At 40.6% G+C, this 18,167-nt stretch overlaps 1 protein-coding gene across 1 annotated transcript in view; it reads right to left on the reverse strand.

The window, feature by feature from the left end:
- The window catches only part of LOC121528339 (cytohesin-3-like), a 56,453-nt gene that overhangs the window by 32,542 nt on the left and 5,744 nt on the right, over window positions 1-18,167 (reverse strand). The gene's annotated exons all lie outside the window — the stretch shown is intronic.

The following is an 18,167-nucleotide window of genomic DNA, read 5'->3' on the forward strand; positions in this document are numbered from 1 at the left end:
CTCCACTCCGGTTCTATGTCTCAATCTTCTTTTTCAATCTTTTACCCCACTTCTCTCTCTGTTTCTGTTTTACTTCCACCCACGCACACTTTATTCCTTAATTTAACCCAGCAAAGACGAGCCTGTGTGCAATCTTGCTTCATTAAGCCAGCTTAGAGGCAGAAAACGCAAATCTCTCAACAGGGAAAATGGCACATCTATTATCACAGTCTCAGCTTTGTGCCCATGTGCTGCTAAAAGAGAGATAAAAAAAATCTCCAGTATTTCCTCTTGCAAACGGGAAGGAACCCCAATTAAAGTAAAAGAAGGTGACGAGGTTCAAGAGGAGGCACTCAGCCTGTTTTTAATTCAACAACTTGTAAAGGAATTGCGCTTAACGGAGCCAAGTATTGTTAAAGATGGCATTCAAATCAAGAGACAAAAGGCACTTCCTAACCTACATATTTAATCCTGAAGCAACATAATGAGGGTCAGGTAAACAGCAGGAGAAACAGCTGAGGGATTTCCTTTGTGGGTCATGTTTTTAATAGACAAGATAAGGAGGTAAACGCACAATGACTGGATGTATGAAAATAAACATGTTAATTAGCGTTGCTAACCTAGAGCAAGCTCTCAGCACTTACGTAATGCAACTGTGAGCTCTGTGATCGTACGTCTCAAGCTCATTAGTGCTCTTAAAAAGTTACAAGGCTGTTTAACACGATTCTTTAATCATCTTCCTGAGCACTGTCTTTAAAATATGCTCCAAAGGCAGTTAAATTATATCCGTGTGTCCAACATGTAATTCAATTACTGTCTTAGTTTTATGTTTATTGTTCAACATTTGTTACAGGCAGCTGCTAGTTAGTTTAGCATAGCCTGAAGCCTGGAAATAAGGAATCATCTAGAAAATCCTTAAAGCTATCCAAGTTTTTTTATATATCGAATTGATGGCGTTTGTTGAAAAAGCTTGCTGTTTCTCTCTTCCTTCAGTTGCAGGCCTACTTAGCTAGCTGGCTGCTGCCTGTTGCTTGAAATTTATTCCACAATAAAAACTTAAAACTTTCCTTTTACCTGCTGGGCTGAAAGTGTATTATATCATGTTAAATTAAATGTGAAACATGGGTGTTAAAGCTCTATGGATTGACATTTTGAAACAAGAAAAGAGCAAGTAGCCTCAAGAGAAACTGTAATTAAGGCCAACATTTAAAACTTTTAAGGTCATTAATGTCACTTCACTCTTCCAATTTTGACAAAACCAAGTGATAAATATGAAGTTTAACCTTAGGTATAATTGTTGATATTATTTGTGAATTAATGCAACAGATATCCCTAAAACACTACTTGACTATTTTTTGGCAAGAAGCACAGCACTATATCTTTAAGTAAAAAGTACACTTTTAAAAATCTAAATTCATGTAGAATTCAGTTCCATTCAATATCATCAAACCAAAGAGTGTTCTCTCAAATGACCTAATTAACCACCTCACTGCTAATTGACCTATACCTAAGGCCCGCCCTCAAACGCGATGATCCAATCACAGTGCGTATACCACTCCAATACACTCGGACATCGGCTGCCTGGATGTCCATTGAAATGAATGGGAGAAAGTCCATTTTCGTCTGGTTTTATGAGTTTTTTTTTTTTTTTTTAAGATTTTAAGTTTAAAAATGGTCAAACTGTGTTCATGGGATACATGTGACTCCAACACAAGGTATCCTGAGAGGCTGGGCAACGGAGTGTATTTTTTCCCCTTTCCTAAGCCACATCTAAACCGAGAAAAGTGTCTTCTTTGGATAAAAGTTTTGCAGTAGACCACAACATCAACTCAACATGGATAAAATGAACAACATCTGTTCTAAGGTAAGCCAACATCGTATTTGAGGCAACATATTGTCACTTTGGAAAGAAATATAAAGTTATCTTTAATATCTCTAACATTAGCTAAAGTTAGCCTAACGTTAGCTCCTCAAGTTACACCAAAAATTAGCTTCTTTTTCTTTAATAAATGAACACTGGATATGCATTTTTGTTGGGTTTTACATTTTCTTGCCTATTAAGTTGATGAAATGGGCAGCAGAGAAGTAAGCCAGATTGTTAACTGCTTAAATAGCTAAACTAATACAGCAAAAATACCCTACTAAATTTTAACATGATAGTTTTATCACTAAAACTCTGCTAGCGGGTAAAAGTGGCTATATTAGCACTTGGCTAACACCAGCACTAGCTCTGCAGTGCTTTCATGAACTCTACATTTTTTTTTTTTTTTTTTGCCAAACTCATGACCAGTTACTACCATATAAAGCCACTCCTATCAACTTCATTTGCATGAATTAGATTGCCAACCCACCAAACTAGCTAAACTCAGGCAGTTGACATTGCCCACTGAACATACAAGCTTTGTCATTTAAATCCTGCTAGCATGGCAAAAATGTCATTTAATTACCCGTTACATCTTGTTTCTTTGTCTTTATGAAATTATTTTGTTTGTTTTAATGTTTTTTTTAATATTTTCCTGTCTATTAAGCTGAGGAAATGGGCAGTAGATGAATCAAAAATTGGAAAAATAATCCAATAAAGCATTTATTTGAGGATTTTTCTATTTCTTTTTTAATGCATTGCTTAGATGATGTTGATTTGCCAGCAGCAGACCTCCATGTTTTCATTTCGCCCCAGGTTGTGCATTAGCTAATGGAGATCCACTGGCAGCATCAATGTGCATGATTACAATCTTGACTCATTATAAATCTAATGAAAAGCAGAAGAGGCCCTCTTTAATAAAAACCTACCAGCATTAGTTGCATCAGGTCTCCATTATCCTCCAATCCAGGTCTCTTTTACTGGAAGTTATTCAATATGTCACATACTTGAAATAAGGCTGTACAGTATAACCAGTGCTAACATCTCTGGCCCTGTGGTTAATCTAGTTTAGTGGTGGTGGAGGGGCTTTCTACAGAGGTGGTCCACCAATTACATGATTAACACACTTCCCCCTGTGACCTTCTGTGACTCATTCAGGAAATGAGTTTAGTGTCTTCAGCGGGCACAGAGGGGGTCGTCAGAGGGGCTAAAGCTCCAAACTGACTCAAGCCAAACACGGCCACGCTCCAATGATAATCTACTAAAATCAACTTCGGTGTGAGTCATTGCTTCATAGTAAACAAAAGACCTTAGGGAGGTCAGATGGTCTATTAGAGGGGCAGCTGTAGATGGTGAGGGGCTGCATTTTATTAGAGCTAAATGGGCAAACAAATCTAACCCTGTTAACCTCTGTGACTTCTAAAAGAGATCTGCTGAATAAAAGCAGAGAAATATACTATATTGGTCGCTGGCTTGAGAGGGTCCAAAGGATTTAAACGCCCACATGTGCACCACAAAAAAAAAAGAAGCTCCAGTAATTTCCCCCCTAAAAAACAAAATCCCTCAAAATCTACTTTTAGGAGCAAATCCCCTGCTGTTACTTGCACCCAAAACTAACAACTGTGCCTGGCCACCCACTGAACCATCAGCTTTTATGGCATTTAAACTAATGCAGGGATGCTTTGGCACAAAATTAAACCACCTCAGGCTATATCTGTGCTTAATTTCATAACTTTTTTGATGTTTATTTTGGTTGCATTTGCCATTTTTCAGAGCGAGAAAACAAAAAGGAGATTAAAGGGTATTTTCAGGACTTGAGAACTTAATCAAGTACTTCCTTGCAACCAGTATCCAAAAGCGAGGTATTCACATGGAGCGCTGAGTGTAAAAAATCCCACGCTCACTTTAACACTGGCTGTGCTCCCACACAGTTTTCACTGACTCGTGTGACTCAGAGAGGATTTGCACAGATCCACTAGCTTTAAACTGCGACTGCACCCGCTATAATGTCTCTTAAAAGTGGGTGAGCTTTAAAAAAGATAACCCTGTTACCTCGGTTGGCCGTGCAGCTCACTGGGACACATGCAAAGGAAGCAGGAAGGCAAAAAAACTTCCTCTGGATCCAGACTCTAATCTGGAACCCCCTGCTCTCAATCCCTCCAACTATAGCCGATGACATGCTCTGCATTAAAGCCAGGGTCGCTCATACACACAGACAGACGTGGACAGAGCCACACATGAGCACATAAAAGCCAGCTGGCACTAATCCCACATGCTCGCCCTCCCCGCCGCTCTGTAAGCCCAAAACGAGTCAGTCAGAGCGGAAGTGTGATGTATAACAGCATATGCACAGATGTGGCTGGCGACCAGCCGCTGCCTGCCTTTAACCTACTTCGCCTCAGTGATGCCAGCTGAAATAATGTGACAGTGTGTGAAGCAGTGGAGAGTCTGGCAGAGCCGTCTGCAGAGGTGCTTTGGCTCAGGGCCACAGGAATGCTGGGATGTCAGCAGAGAGGCCAGTGTGAGGTTATTATACAGAGGGGCAAAGGCCAGAATCACAGGAGGAGACATGGATGTGCCAACAAATATGCCATGTTGTGATCAAAACAAAGGAAATATTCAGCTTCAGACTCCAATTTCTTAAAGTGCAATAACTTTAATTTAGCAATAACAAATAGCATGGTGCACTTCATAAGTGTGACAAGTATACAAAATAAATTGTGATATATTGTTTATTCAGTATATTTGCAGTGATTGCATAGACAGATTATACTGAAGCTGAAAATGGGAGAATGCTATTAACAAAGAGTGTTGGTGGTTTCCATTGACATGGAAGAATGCATGCTGCCATCCATGCACATTTTCATTAGAGCTGCAGATTTTTCATTGGTTATTTTGCATTGCAATGATAAACTTTATTCACCCAACCATTTTCTACACCACTTACACTGTTCAGGGTTGTGGGGTGCTGAAGCTAATCCCAACTGTCACTGGCGAGAGGGGGTGTTATCCACCATCACAGGACATACAATAGAAGAGAACTGATTTTGATGCATTCTGATCTTGAATTTCTTTCGGGATCAATAAAGTATCTATCTATCTATCTATCTATCTATCTATCTATCTATCTATCTATCTATCTATCTATCTATCTATCTATCTATCTATCTATCTATCTATCTATCTATCCATCCATCCATCCATCCATCCATCCATCCATCCATCTCACCAGTTAACCTAATGAGCATGTCATTGGACTCTTGGAGGCAGTGGAGGGGTGAAAAGACACCAACAAAAGAGATGCTGTCAAGCTTGACCTTGGCTACGTCAGGTCCTGCAGTGAATTGAGATTGTTGAGATGTTAAAATAAAGAGTAGAGAGAGTAACCAGCTAAGGAGGGAGTTTACCAATCCTGTGCTGCTTTCTACTTTGATTTAATAACGGCTACAGATCAGATCAGTACAGGTCACAATGATGAGTTTTCTGTTTCTCACCAACAGCCAGGATTTATTCCTGCACAGAAAACCAAGTTGTGGTCTTAGTTTCCAAATTAATTTTGAGATAAGAGACCTAAAAGACAGATCTTGATCTAGCTATATATACCCAGATACTTGAATTGTTAAACACATTTAATTTTTACATTATCTAATGTGTACAAGGTGGTAGATGGTCAATGCTCTGCCATAAGAAAATCTTTTTTTATCTAATTGGGGTTCAGCATTAGTTTAAGATCAATTAGAAACTGCTGGAACACATTAAAATTAGACTGTTCCTGAGACAATATATTGTATCATCTGCATAAAAATGAACTTCACAGCACTTTAATTATTCTACAAAGTTATTTAAAAAAATGTTAATCGAAGCAGACTAAATTGATCCCTGGGGTACTCCTTTGCTGATGACCTTACACTGTCTGCAACAGTTGGTGTAGTCATTTTTGTTATAAAATTTTTAAACCAAATACATGCAGTCTCATCAGCACCAATTTCACAAAAGTCTACATAACAGAATCAAATGGTCAACTGTGTCAAAAGCCTTTTACATATCAATAAACATGACAGCACACTTCTAACCTTTATCAGTTGAAGTGACATTGTCATTTAAAGCTAGGTAGGTGTGCAGATGATGATAAATCAATGACTGTAACACTTTTGCAAGACAGAAAAGCTAGGAGATGGGCCGTTAGTTGTTGATTTTACTTGCATCAGTGCCTTTGACTAGTGGTAAAAAAGTGATGCTTTCCAAATATCAGCTATAATCCCAGTCTGAGGGGTCAGATTAAGAATATGAGTGATAGTTTGAACTACCAGTGGGGCAGCCAGCCTAAAATTTATGCACAGGACTGTATTTATTCTGGTTGGCTTGTTGCTGGAAAAAATACGGGCAGTATTATGCTGCAGTGGTTAGCCCTGTCACAGCAAGAAGGTTCCTGCTTTGAATCGCTGTTACAGGGCCTTCCTTTGTGGAGTTTACATATTTCTCTGTACATGGTTCTCTTTGTCCCCGAGACCAAAGACATGCTCATTAGGTTAACTGGTGCCAGCTATAAAGCGTGGCCATGGGTTTTGACTTATCCCATTCATTTGCATCCATACACATTCACATGCCCAACAGTAGGATATTTGAGGTGAAGTGTCTGGCACAAGGACACATCAACGTGCTACTGCAGTAGCTCAAGAACTCCAAACCTTTCAGTTGAGATATGACCAACCGAACCGACTTAGCCTAAGTGTTCAATGAGACCTGAAACAAACAAGATTATTTATGACAGTTTTATCTGCAGATAAAGCACTGCATTAATGCATACATACATTTGTCTCTTATAAATTTGTTCTCAATAAGTACACACCAACATCTTCTTCAGAATCGACTGTTTTGTCAAACCAGCAGCCGAAACCACAAATATACTTGCCGTATATGATTCCCTCATACGTCACAAGTTTAACTGTAGAGAGCCCATCCAGTGCTTTTGTTACAAATGAGAAGTTTCTGTTATGTCTAATACAGATGTTTGAAGATTTCTTTAATTTCTTTGTGCAAAATGTGCACTACACAGTGTACAGCAGGGACTTTGTAGAGAAGAGTTTTAATTTAGCACAGGTATCCAGTAGCATGTCCTTTTTGCCATCTAGAGGGGTACAGACATGGTGAAGTCACATGCAAAAGGTCTACATTAGCACTAATGGAATTCCTTTGTCCAATAAAAATACTAGACTGACACTAGGTGTTTTATAATAATATCAAATCATATCATATTTAACAAAAAATAGCCCGTCTCTATGCTTAATTTGCAGGAAAGAAGTGTAGAATTTGGGGAATTTCTTGTTTGAAAAAGTGCTCCCAAAATCATCTGATGATCCAAATAGTTGCACGGAAAATTCAAACCAATATTATTTGCATGTAGCACACTTAATATAAAGTGTTACGAGCCCTGAGGAGAAAGAATACAAGAGAGGAGAAGAAAGGAGACCCAAAAACATCAGCCAAGTAAAAGAGGAAACAGAGAAGCTTTTATGTCTGCTGAATCATTATTGTGCTAAATTAATTTTGTACCTGGAGCATGAAAAGAGAAAGACTGAGCCTACACAAGTTGTTTTATTCCTTAACAAGCTCATGGATGCTGTTTAAATGTGCAACTTCCTGAGAAATGCCTGTGCTGAGTGTTGCATTTCTGCTTGAAATCAAGCGTTATATCTGTACACTGTGCTGCAGCCTGATCAGTAATTATTTAGTAACATCAGTCGCAGCCATGATTGCGTGAGAAGACAGATTCAGGGGACTAATATGGCCTCTCGTTTTTGACTACCACTGGGTCAGGAGGAGAATCTGGGGCTCAGGGAGCTGAAGAGCCCTCACACTGATTGCTCTGGTTTAATCTGCAGTTTTTGGGGAGAGACCTCCTGCTGTGAGTGCATTTGTGCGAGTGTGTGGTTGCATAGGAGGTGGTCCGCCCATTACGGCCTCCTTATATCACACATCTGCTCAGCATCAGCGCTATGTCAATATTTGATTCGACAAACACAGCCAGCAGAATCTGAGGGGGTTTCCACGGCCATATGCTGGAGCCAAAGCAACCATAATCTGATGATATGATCGGCCTGAGAGTGAATTAGACGGGTGTTGTTTCTCCTGGCATCAGGGCGGGATGAGGGGCTTTCACAGGCTGGGTACGGTCCATGTGGCTCTGTTCACTGTAACAGATCTCAGATGTTCATCCAGGTTGCAAACAGGGTTTAAAAGGAAGCTGTAGAGGCATCCGTGTTAATATATTTCACTCTGGCTCTCTCACAGAGAATATCTCAAATTTAATCCAAGGACGAGATTCTGGTGAAGCTTTGTAGTCACACCCATAAGTAAAGAGTAAGTTAGCCTTCATCATGTTTTTGCCAATGCTTTATCACTGTTACTTGTTATAATGGATCAATACTTTAGATCATCTCTCTGATAAACTCCAGATGCCAAACAGTTCGGCTGATTAGTTTGTTTTTTCCATCTGAATATTTTTAATATAATTATATATTATGAATATATTTTGTGTAATTCAGGCTCTAAATTCCTGTCAAATGTTGTGTCTGAACCAAGGCTGCCCATATTGGAAAGCTTTCCGGAGCAGCCACATGGGAGTCCCAGGAAGGTTACCAAAACCACAGTCCATCCTAAATTCAAGTAATGATAACCTAAGGTTATTTTTGACAAAAAATACTCAAAATTCATCATGAAAGAGGAACATAGACTTTTTTTTGCTTCTTAAAGTAAAGACTGTTTCATAATTGGTACCGGTACCAACACATCTGATAGCTAATGAACCGAATCATAACTAAGATTTAGGTTCCTCATGTCACTACCACTTACTGAGCCCAATAAGCTAAACTGTCTCAGTCTTCCTGCTCAGAAAACTGTCCGTTATTGCCCTTTAGCATTCAGCTGAATGCCATACCTCTTCCTTGTGGAGATATCTTAAGGCACGCCATGCTACATTTTGACCTCCAGCGTTTTTGCTGTTCAACGTCTGGGTCAAAGCCTTGCACAGAGTCCGTGGAGTTATTTTCCCACTGAAGAGTATTGATTCAGGCATCATTAGGCACCCACACTGAATTAAAATCTTGATTTAGCACCAATATCAGAAAAATCCAAATGATATCCAACCCTTTTCACAATTAAAACACCCCTTTCTAAAATTGTTTAAGCTTTTTTTATTTCCTTTTCTCTTGGACAATAACATCATGTGTCAGTCAAACTGTACTATCAGGTAATTTTTCATTCTGGATATCGTACAGCCATGCCTGGACCTGTACAAAAATTTGGACATTGGCAAAGACAGAACAAAAAATAAAGAGCAATACCTTCCAATTCTATTTGATTCCAAATCAGGGGGTCACATTTAAATTAGGAATCAATTTTAGATTCAAACCGATTTCTGATTCACAATTACATTTCCTATCTGGCACTTATTGCAGCATCTAGTCCAGTCTACTGCTCACTAAGAAACAGTGAATTATTATTTTAGATTAAAAACACAGAGTCAAGGTCGGCATGTCCACATGCATATGTGTCCCTCAGCAGCCAAGGTCAAGCTCGATGGCATCTCTTTTGTCTGTCCCTATTCACCCCTGGTAACAAGCCCAGAGACCAGCAATGATTTCCAGGGCCTTAGGACATCCACAGCACAACCAGGGGCTCGTGGCAACCATACTACCTTACCACATGGTACCCTAGGCTGTTAACCCGACACACCAGATGGATGTGTGAAACACATCCATCTGGTAAGCTTCAATAGGAAACGTTCAAGAAAAGGCAGAAGAGTGTGATTGGATGAACTGTCTGTCACATCTCTACAGGCCAATCAGAGAAACAAAACACAGGACGTAGCAGCTATCGAGCTGCGTGTGCACAGGAATAATGCGAAACATGGCGACTATAGACATGTAAGTACTCGACTTTTGTTGTTTTTGAAAAGAAGACAACTCACTGCTGTTCTTTGTTCTTTGTTCTTCTTTTAACAAAGAAATGTCGTCAAGTTCTGATCAAATTTACGCTTCAGCAGCATCCACGCTAATCTCTTCCTCCATAATTGGACCGGCCTTCTGCTGCTGCTTGTTTACGTCACGACTCTGCCGTGCCTGAAAGTACTGCCCCTCGTCGCTGATTGGTCCTGTTACTTTCTAACCGGGCCCAAACAGTTCAGATGGGAGCTTAACAAGATGGATTCACCAGTGAAACAAGGAAACGGGCGTATCCATCTGCTTTGCAAGGTTACTAGGCTGTGCTAACACCACATCTACCCTTGCTCCACCCTAAAGGTGTGGGCTTTGTTGTTTTTTGGACAGATTGAAAAATGGCTTTGGTAATATGCAAGGACATAGAGAGCATGGCCATGGTTGTGTCAGTTACTTTCCACATCTATGCCTTCCTTAAGCCTCAATTCAATTTATTTATTTTGCCTATTTAATGCTTAATACTGTACACTGAGAGCAAAGGTAACTAGAGTCGAATTCCTTGTTGTGTAAGCCTACTTGTCCATTAAAGCTAATTCGGAGAGGTCCACTGCTAATGCTAACTCAATATATCAAGATGGTAATCATGTTTGCAGCACATCAGTTAGCACAGTCATAATGAGCATGTTAGCTCGCTGATTTAGTGTTAGCTAACAGCAGATGTACAACCTTTAAAAGCAGCTAGCATGGCTGTAAATTAAATACCTCATGATGATAAAATTATACAATATTTATATGTAACTTAAACAAAAATGGAAGGCAACAAATGTTGACACTGGGACGTTTTTTATCTTTCTGGTGTCAGGTCACTGATAGGAAAGAGAATATATGTGATGCTTTATCAAGAACATGCTCGCCTGCATTATTGCAATTCATATCAACCTAAGGGAGAGATTTCATCAGTAATACATGTCAACAATGCTTGAAAGGAAATAAGTTTTGATATCTCTGATGATGCTGTGCAGATACAAACATGGAGGGGGTCAGCCAGGATGACTGGCACTGACTCAAAGCTTACAGTGTTGAACTAAAAGTCTGCCTCCAGCCTGTTTGGAAGTCCAGACTCTTTCTGTGATGGTTGTGCGGTTGCCTGCAAAAACACGGACTGTGTTGGACCACCCTGATGTAAGACACAATATGACTCGAGGTACCTTTGATCCATACAAGAGAAACCAGCCTGAAAGTTAAGATAATTAGTCTCCTCTGGGATTGACTCAAGTTTACTACAGTTCCTCATGAATGGATTGTGTTAAAGATAAATTTTCCCATGGAGGCCTGCTGGATCAAAGAGGTTTATACTGAAAGGCAGCTCTGGTCTCTGCATTTCTATTTGAAACAGAACAGCAGATAATTCTTTATTTTGGAAAAAACAGCAGGAAATGAAATGAGAAAGTGCCAGGGAATGTTATTAAGGTGAGAAGGAGCTGGGCGTTGGTGCGGCTCTCCATTTCTTTTGAGCCAGAAGCCAAAAAACACACGTCTACAGCCTCCGTCGCCCCTCCTTATTCTGTCTGTGGAATCAGCTGGACCTTGTTTTCCTTTAACCCTCCTTCCTCTGAAATTAGGTGTGGATTACCCGAACATGGTTCATCTCTGCTACCCTTAATGTCTGTCTGTGTTCCTCAGTGACTCCAGTTCATTTAATTTGCCGTCCCTTTTGTCTCCCATCTGCTCTGCATCTCGCACTTAAAAAGATCCCCTCTCGACAGCTCTGAGCAATAATTCCAGTTAAAGAGTACCTCTATTCAGCAGTAGAAATGTTGCTTCACTGACAGACCAACACACACACAGGCACAGTACCATGGTGATGGGAACATGTCGAGAAGCCTCCCCAGTCTCACTCCTAATCAGGTCCATATGTAGTCTCCTCTCTCACTTAAATCAGGCACTTTGTTACAAGCCCCAGCTCAACCCTTGCACGTCACCCGCCAGCCCTGTCTGTGTTTGGGTATTTGTCTCGTTGCATGTGGTATAATGTACTGTATGTTTAATCTACTAATGTTGCACCACAAAAACACATTATCTTGGCAGTCAAAATGAATTTCTACTCTTTCTAAATCTCCCCTTAAGCCTTTAAACAACACCGCCAGCCTGCCGGGTCAACCAACGAGACTGTAAGGCGAACGTTTTAGCACATTTTTTTGGCATTGGTGTCGACACACATAAGAGGAGCATTTTGCCCCAACAGTTGCAGACATTTGTTTCTGGCTACTGGGGCGATGCAGGAAATTTGGAATTGGTGCATTCAATCCAGCAGAATGTTTTTGTACCTGAGGGGGAATTCTTTCTGGGGCAGCGCAGGTGAATAAAACAGATGTGAAGTACACAAGACATGCACATGAAAATAAAAGGCTTTTGAAAGATTTCATAGCCATACTATCACTCACTAGTATATATTTTCTTATTGATTCAAAGCATTAACTAATACAACTCCTCAGTTCTTATGTAATAAAGCATAAAAAAGTAGCCTAGCTTAGCTGAGGGTAAATGGATGAATTGTCTCTAAATTTGCAAATCAAGGGTTGCTTTATCAATAGGGACCCAGGCACTGATACAAGAACAACTGGACTGAAAGGCCAGTTCATTTGGTCAGTGTAAACAAAACTTATTATACTCAGGCACATTGCGCAAGTAAAGGTATTTGAAGAGGCAGTCTCGTGTTGTGTACTCGAGCATGGTCCAGGGGTGATGTGAAGGCAACCATGCTTGAGTTCAGGGTACTCATCAAAGAGTTGGGTTGTAAAAGCAGTTCTATACATCTCTGGTCTCTTCCAAAACTGCAGTATTGGTATCTTAAAAATAGCAAAAACATTCAGAGAAGCCTGCTGACGTCCAGGCGACTGGCTGGCTGACAACTTCTCTGCGATGCATTTTTGGTATCGTTTGAAAGACCGTGTGTCTAATTCTGATGTGCTTAGGAGAGCAGGAATGGGAAGGGTCAGCTGCTGGATACGGGAGCACCAGGTGCCTGACATGCTCTCCCACCTGATTTAGCTCCCCGCATACTGGGTGTGTAGGAGCCAGTGGGCTAGACCAGACTTTTGGTGCGGTGTTGTAAAGGGGTCAGCTGGGAGGAGACCTGAAGAGTAGTACAGGACCAAGGTTGACACTACAAAGCACAGAACTGGCAAATGCTCCCAGACCTGACCTGACCCAGCTGTAATGGTTGCTTCCTCTTCTTTGCTTCCTCTTCTTCCTTCTTACTGGCAGATATGCAAACCAACGACATGCTTAGCACTACCTACTGTTCTGGACTGTGTAGATACACAAGTGGCACAGAACTAAGGATGTTCCTAGTTTCCCCATTGGACTGAATGCTCATTTAAATTTCGTTGAACTGACTAGTCTAAAAAGGAGAAAATCCTTCGGAAACAGTCAATTTCCGTGGCTAACATTAAAAGCTAGCTCCACCAACCTTTGTTCACTTTGCAAATTGGTATCATGCTTTGATATGTGGTCTCTCTTCACTTTAGTTGAGCAGTTATAAGCGAGATCAACCTCGGTCAAAATCGGTCAAAATCGGTCATACCGTACTGTTCCTACTACACGCTACCACTCATATTTATGTCCGGTGAAGTGCCGTGAGAAAGCTCAGACAGGAAGGCGGTAGCCATTAACTGAAGCTACAGCAGCTTCTAGGGCCAGAAGGTTCATTACAGTTTAAAAGAGCATTATAGACTGGGATTATAAGCCTGTGTTTATAAAAAATGATAGGTAATTAGTTTAACTGACTCGTAAATCCCACGTTGGCTAATTTAATCAAAGAATTTAACCCAAGCACGGTAAGAAGCAGTTGAGCCAAATGGGCTCTGGAAAAAATATTTTTGCCCAAAATGAGGTGAACTTCTCAAAACCATCTTAGAACTGAGTGCTGAATGATGGACTTTTCCCACCTTTATCAAACACTACATTGTTGACAGAGCGAGATTGTACTGATTTGGTACCGCTAGCATGCTAGCTTACATAAGCATCTGCTAGCTAGTGAGCTAATGTGCTGCTGGCAACAGCAGCACATTTTCATCATCAATGATAAGACGGTGGTGTGTGTTTGGTTTATGTGAGATATATAGTTGTCTTCACTTTAGAAGTTTCCTCAATATTAGATATCTGGTCAGATTTTTGTTGAGATGTAGCCTAAATATTTGTAAAAATCCGGAAACTAGTTTTAGCTCTGGTAAGCTGGATAGATGGTGTCAGCCACAATATGGTGTTAAAAAAGAACTGATAAGTGCAAAATGGCAGAGTGTAATGTTTGTCAACTCACCCGCTTCCAGTGTTTATGCTAGGCTGAGCTAGCGGTCTGCAGGCTGTGGTTTCAAATTCAGCCTAAATACAAGTTGCTTCTGGTCTTACTCTAAGAAGGGTAACAAAAATATACATTTAATAAGTCAAAAACAATCTTATACAAACTGAAAATTAAGAAAAGAATCTACAAAAAGATACGAGGTGGCATGAACTGCATTTCCTTCAATCCTATTTGAACCACCAGATCCTTTTCTAGACAAGCATTTTATGCTGTCAGTAATGCAGTATTTCATTTTTTAACACATCTAAATATTAGTGATGTTATTTCAGCATCTTCTGGCCTATTAATTTACAAAAGCAAGGTAAAATCTGGGTATTTCTGTTCACATTATCTAGTATGATAGTTGGCTTCAGCTGCTGTATGCTGGCTTGCGAAAGTTAAACGTCCATTCATGAATTAAAAACGAACAGGTGCGCCACAGTTGACACAAATTACTGTTCCAGTCTGAACACAGATGTAGATGACCCGGACCTAAGGGTCCTTTTAGGACTTCACAGTATGAGGAGCTCAGTTAATATGTTCCCTCATCAGGTCATCCACAGCCTAGCAGAAAAGCTAAAGCTAACATGACTTCTGAAAGTTACTCAGCTTTTCTATGGCTCTGTTGTTTGGGCAACTGAGCAAGACATACGAGAATAAAGCCAGGAGGTTAAAAAAGCAAGTTTTCTTTTCTGTGTTTCTCTGAGGGACTCAACTGTTCTAATTTTGGAAATATTCCTCTGTTGATAAAAACTCAACTAGACTACTTTCTAACAGGATGCTCCAGGCTCAAGCTACTATTAAGGACAATACCCTGGTTTTTCTGTATCTGACTGGGATGAAGGGGAACAATGAGTGCCTGTAATGGTTTAAGATCGGTTCAGGGCAATTAGAAGCAATTCTGTCCTGGAAAAGTAAAAGTTCAAGAGAAGACTAAACCTTTACTGGACATGTGGATGGCACTGAAGTAAATTTATAAGTGTCTAAAGGCATTAAAGATGGGTAAAGCGGTGCATCATCTGCACAGTGATAGAAGATCTTTTAAAGTTAAAGGTTTTCTTTTGTGTATTTATGTTTGAATAAATAATTTATTCTGAAGCAAATCGTGACCGACCCCCTGAAATCAAATCAAAATATCATATAATGAAAGGTTCACATCTAGCTGCAAAAAAATGTTGTCTTGGTGAATATATTTGGTGTTCAGACTGGGTAGTGTAATAAAGAAAATGCATGTGAAGTGTTAAAAGGGTCTAGGATACCTTTGATTTTCTTGTTTAGTCTGTTGATCAGTTAAAAAACAGAGGTTTTTAATTGATAAAATACAATAAAACAGATCTAGAAGAAAATAAGAATAATACCGCATCATTTTCATCTTTAATGCTTTTATCCTATAACTGGATCCTGTAAGCTTTATGTCAGTGTCTACGCGGCGACATTAGGTCGATGAAACAGATGCAGACAGACACAGATGTCGGCGCTCTGTTCCGCTGCTGTCTCGCCATCCAGCACCATCCACTTACACTGAGCCAGCCAGCCTCCCAGGGCGAAGTTTAGCTAGAGAGCAGTCACATCTCGCCTCGAGTGACTGCCTCATGTCCTCCCACACATTCAGCCTCAAGCCACAACAAAGAGCGTCTCCTAATCACATCAACTTCCCCTTCTTACCGACTAATCCCCCTCAGAATGACAGGACTAGACGCCAAGAAATCACACACACGGTGTGTTGATTCACATTTTTTCGGAGGCCACTTTAGCTTGGGTTTCATGCCTGCTGGGCTGAACGTGATACAAAATTACTGCATACATTCAGATGACCATTAAGTTTGAGAACAATGCTTATCTCTGCAAGGAGAGTTTTCACAAAGCCAAGGTGTGCGTCAATGATCCAACAGACAGACACGGCCATGAATGCCCATTAAAATGCTTTAACAGACAAAACAGAGGTGCTGCAGTCTGATATGATTTGTTATTCTAGCACACACTCGCACTTTCAGCCCCAAAGAGAGAAGAATTGGAGGAAAAAGCCTTTCCCATTCAGCTTTCCCACGGTCAGAGAGACAGAGGAGTGTTGACTGACACAAAGGGGTTATCACCACATTAACACAGGACATATAGCACAGGAAACCTCACAGGAATCCATTTACAAACATTTTAGAGCATCTTGTGGCGTCAGCAGGGGCGTATCCAGACTTTTTAGACTGGGGTGCCCCAACTCCATTATTTTTTTTTTTTTGGGGGGGGGGGGGGACATTTGTATGAAGTGTTTATACTATATATTCTACATTTCTCATCAATATCAAGGAATTATGATTCAGTTGTTATTTTCATGAATGCACATTTCTAATCAAAGACAATCAACATTGGAGTTCTATAAAAATATTTAGAACTTGATTCTTTAAGAAAACAGATAAAGACGGACCTTCTATAATGATTTTATCATAAGTCCTACTTCTGATAAAGCAGATATTCAGTCATAGTTGTAGAGTAACGGACAGCATAGATGGGGCACATGCCACCCCTTGGACACACCCCTGGCTATCTGTACCAAAGACCATGGCCGCTACTCAAAAGTGAAGCCAAAGCATTTGGAGCTCCTTCCACTGACCAGTTGCAGTGGAGATCATAAGTTCTGCCTCCTCCATGTTAACAGATAGGACATAAGAAAGAATTCAAAGAGACACCACACATGAAATAAAATATTCTCAGTTATAGTTTTAGTCATTATTGTTAGGTCTTATGTTGATTTATATCAAGATGTTAATTTTTCTGACAAGTTTAGTTTGAAATGCCAAAAGGGGAGGGTAAGTGAGCGGTATGATGCCATGACTGGCAGCTCTGTTGACAAACGCAGCTACTCTGGCACTGTCCAACACAATTACATAGTAGAGGAGCAATGTTAAAAGAAACACAAGAAAGACTTTGCCCATAAATGACTGTAAACAATGTAAAACGAATAATGTGACTGTTCTTGTGGCGCTGGAGGGCAGGGCTTTGTCTGTTCTAGTGGTGGGCCCTCCCACCGCTGGAGCTGACAGGCCTTATAATGTTAATGGCAGAGCTTCTCTGTGCATAAAATTGATGCCAAGGCCGGTTGAGGGACGTGCAAAATCATCTTCACTGCCAAGACAAGCTTTCGGTGTAGTTCTATGCTCTTGTTTTAAAAAGAAATGTAGTCCAGTTCCGATTAAACTGACGCTGTCCTACAGCTGCATCCGAGCTAACGGCTACACAGCAGCAGCAGCCATTGGAAATACCGGCAAACCCCCACCCATAACGATTGCAAACCCATGCCGAAGCAGACAGGGAGAAGAATGAAAACATCTTTTCTGTCACAACAAGCTTTCAGTGTTGCTCTCTGCCCTTGTTTTAATAAAGACAAGTTGTACAGTTCTGACAAAACTGACGTTGTGGCTAAGTCCAAGCTAATCACTCCAATAGGAGCCTTTGTATACAACCACTCACAGTGCAACTAACACTTCCCCCACAGCTATTGCACACTCATGGTCAGCAGAAGAGTGAAAACATCTTTCACACCGCGAAAAGCTTTTAGTGTTGCTTTTATTCTTCATTTCATACAGAAACGTGGTCCAGTTCTAGTCAAACTGATGCTATGCTAATGCTACATTTGACGTCAACACGACACAGGAGGGAGCCATCATAAACGGCTTTGAGCACAACTAAACCCCGCCCATAGCGTAACTCTGCACGGCTCTGAAAGTATAGTCACTCACTCACTCAGTCAGTCACATACAGACCCATGTATAGGACTGACGAGTTACCCCCAGCAATACTCTTAACACGCCTCGCACCACAGGAGTAGTAGACCTTTGCTGACTTTGGTCAGAAGGACCGAATCAGAGCTAAAAACATCCAGTTTATCTTGTAGTGTGTTTATGAGATCTTCTCTAACTGTGACTGTTTGCTACAAACTGCCTCATGAATCTGCCCTGGTAAAGAACAGACCTGTTGAAAGGGAATCCCTTCGTGATAGTGGCCTGAGCTATGCCATTTTACCTTTAATTTTAATATGTGTTGTGGCCAATATCCC

Source organism: Cheilinus undulatus, linkage group 20, assembly GCF_018320785.1.
Source record: "Cheilinus undulatus linkage group 20, ASM1832078v1, whole genome shotgun sequence".
NCBI lineage: Eukaryota > Metazoa > Chordata > Actinopteri > Labriformes > Labridae > Cheilinus > Cheilinus undulatus.